Below are 3,055 nucleotides of genomic sequence, written 5' to 3'. Positions count from 1 at the left end.
TTCTATATCGTCATAAATATCATTATGGCAAATATTCTTGAAATATGGAGATATAATTGAGGCTATATCGCCCACCCCTACCAACAGCATCAACCAACCCCGTGACGTCACAGGTTATAGTTCTGCAAGATGGCGGCGCCTTTGCTACAAAAGCTCTAAAAAAAAAAACATATTTTTTTCTTTTTAATGGTTACATTTATCGTGCTTGTCATATAAGTTTTGATTAGAGTGTAAATCCATTTCCTAAATAATGTTAACTTGACTGACTGCTTCATTTCCACATTAAAATAATGAGAAGGCACGTCATGAGCCCTTTAAGACTCTGAGCTTGTTATTCAGGAGAAAACCTCTAATTTAGCAAATGGTGCTGATTCATTATTAAACATGATTCTTCATTAGAGAATAATGAACACTCACAGAGCTTTTGTGCAGTTGCTCACAGCTGGTATCAGTCTTCTTCTGCCCTCAGCTGATGTGTTGTATTTCCTGAGGTTCAGCTCATCCAGCGGCTCCTCTGAGATCTGAAGCATGTAGGCGATTGTTGAGCAGTGAGACGGAGAGAGTTTCTTCTCTGAGTGTTTGTCTGATTTCACAAACTCCTGAATCTCTCTGGACAGAGTCTGATCTTTCACTTCCAGCAGACAGAGGAACAGATTGATGGACTGATCAGCTGAGAGTTGAGCTGAGAGTCCATGTCCACCTCTGATCCTCTGTTGAATGTACTGTGTGATTCTCCTGATGTCCTCTGAGCTTTTCTCTGTGTGTGTGTCAGTAGATCCTGTAAGAGTCTCTGATTGGACTCCAGAGAGACGCCCAGCAGGAACCGCAGGAACAGATCCAGCCGTCCATTCTCACTCCTGAGGGCTTTATCTACTGCTGATGTTAGTAGATCATACAGAGAGTCTTTATCAGGCCAGTAAAATCTGAATTCCTGCAGTGGTTTCTTGTTCTTGATCACATGAGAGTAAAACAGATAGAAAGCAGCGAGAAACTCCTGGACGCTCAGATGAATGAAGCTGTAGACTTTCCTCTGATGAATCACAGATTCCTCCTTAAAGATCTCAGTGCAGATCCCAGAATGCACTGCGGCGTCAGTGACGTCTATGCCGCTCTCTCTCAGGTCCTCCTCATAGAACATCACATTGCCCTTCATCAGCTGTTTGAAAGCCACTTCAGCAAGTTTCACAATCACTTCTCTGTTGGACGGCAGGAGTTTCTCTGGATCTCTCTCTTCATACTTCTGATTCCTCATGTTGATCTGAATCAGCAGGAAGTGGATGTACATTTCAGTCAGAGTTTGAGGGATTTCTGCCCTCAGATCTTCTTCCAGAAGCTTCTGAAGCACAGTGGATGAGATCCAGCAGAAGACGGGTATGTGGCACATGATGTGGAGGCTTCTTGCTCTTCTGATGTGTGAGATGATTCTGCTGGCTTGATGCTCGTCACTGATTCTCTTCCTGAAATATTCCTCCTTCTGAGGCTCATTGAATCCCTGAATCTCTGTCAGACGGTTGATGTATTTGGAGGGGATCTGATTGGCTGCTGCTGGTCTGGAGGTGATCCAGATGAGAGCCGAGGGAAGCATCTCTCCTTTCATGAGCTTTGACATCAACACATCCACTGATGAAGTCTCAGTCACACCAGAAACTTCCTTTGACATCAACACATCCACTGATGAAGTCTCAGTCACACCAGAAACTTCCTTTGACATCAACACATCCACTGATGAAGTCGTTCTGAGCAGTTTTCTTTTCATGATCTTTGACATGAACTGAAAAACAGGAAAACACATATTGTCTAATTTACATAATCATATTATTTGAGATCTATGCAACAAAATTGTGTTTCTCTTCCTATAAATAAATCAGTCAATTTACAACAGAAATATACAAAAATAAAATAAACTTTGTTTTCTCTGTTTCGTGATTTGATTAAAGAGGCAGGGTCTCAAGTCCCACTGTTGTTAGGGAGCCATATTAAAATCATTTTGAGATTACTCAATTGGGTTACTTAAAAAATACTTCATTCCGTGATGTTGAAATTATGTGAACAAATTATGTTTGTTTAATTTGATTCATGTGTAACCGATGTACATGATTAAATCCAACACACCTTTTTTTTCAGTGCTGAAGCCACTGATGAAGTCTCAGTCACACCAGAAACTTCCTGAGCGTCTGAAAACCTCAGTGTGATTCTGCTTTCATCCAGACCATCAAAGATGAACACAACTTTACACTCCTCATAAATCATTGAGTCCAGATCTTGAAGTTCAGGATGAAAGTCCAGCAGAAGTCTGTGAAGACTGTACTGATGATCTCGGATCAAGTTCAGCTCTCGAAATGGAAGCACAAACATGAAATCTACATCCTGATTGGCTCTTCCCTCGGCCCAGTCCAGAATGAACTTCTGCACAGAGACGGTTTTTCCGATTCCAGCGATGCCTTTAGTAAGAACAGTCTTGATCTGCTCTTTCTCCTCACGTCCTGGTTCAGGTGAGGCTGTAAAGATGTCATTGCAGTAGATTGGAGTGTCTTGTGAGTGTTGTGTTCTGGCTGTTTTCTCCATCTGTAAAACCTCATGTTCTTCATTCACTCCTCCTCTCTCTCCCTCTATGATGTAGAGCTGTGTGTAGATCCTGTTCAGGAGGGCTTCATTCTCCTGGAGTTTCAGTCCCTCAAATAATCTCTCATACTTGTTCTTCATGCTGGTTTTGTGTCGGTCTTTGACTCTCTGGAGCTCATCATTCATTGGTTGAGGAGAATCTCCAGTCGGATCATCTCTATCCACTCTGATCAAACAAACAACAAAGAACAGGTTAAAAATTATGTAAAATAAATAATTTAAACATGTAAATAAAATATAAACTTAAATTATATATTAAATCAAAATATATGTCAATCTTGTATTTTGTGTGTAATTAATGCATTCATGTCAGTTTCAGTTGAACACTTTTCACAATGCACATTGATCCAGAGCAGCTTCACAGAAAACAGAGAAGTAGAAAAACACAAAGAAAAGGAAAAGCGTGTCTTTCAATCCTCCAGCGAGCAGCTCA

General features: G+C 40.9%; 1 pseudogene across 1 annotated transcript; it reads right to left on the bottom strand.

Moving 5' to 3' along the window:
• Positions 1-413: 413 nt before the first annotated feature.
• Positions 414-2,781, bottom strand: LOC307135161 (NLR family CARD domain-containing protein 3-like; annotated as a pseudogene). The gene is made up of 2 exons: positions 2,157-2,781; positions 414-1,647 (listed from the first exon to the last, which is right to left on the bottom strand). The product of its transcript is annotated as an NLR family CARD domain-containing protein 3-like (transcript).
• Positions 2,782-3,055: the final 274 nt, after the last annotated feature.

Source organism: Gobio gobio (genome assembly GCF_949357685.1).
Source record: "Gobio gobio genome assembly, chromosome: 12".
Lineage (NCBI taxonomy): Eukaryota > Metazoa > Chordata > Actinopteri > Cypriniformes > Gobionidae > Gobio > Gobio gobio.
Note: the sequence above shows the minus strand (reverse complement) of the source record. Positions and strands in the feature narration are given on the sequence as shown.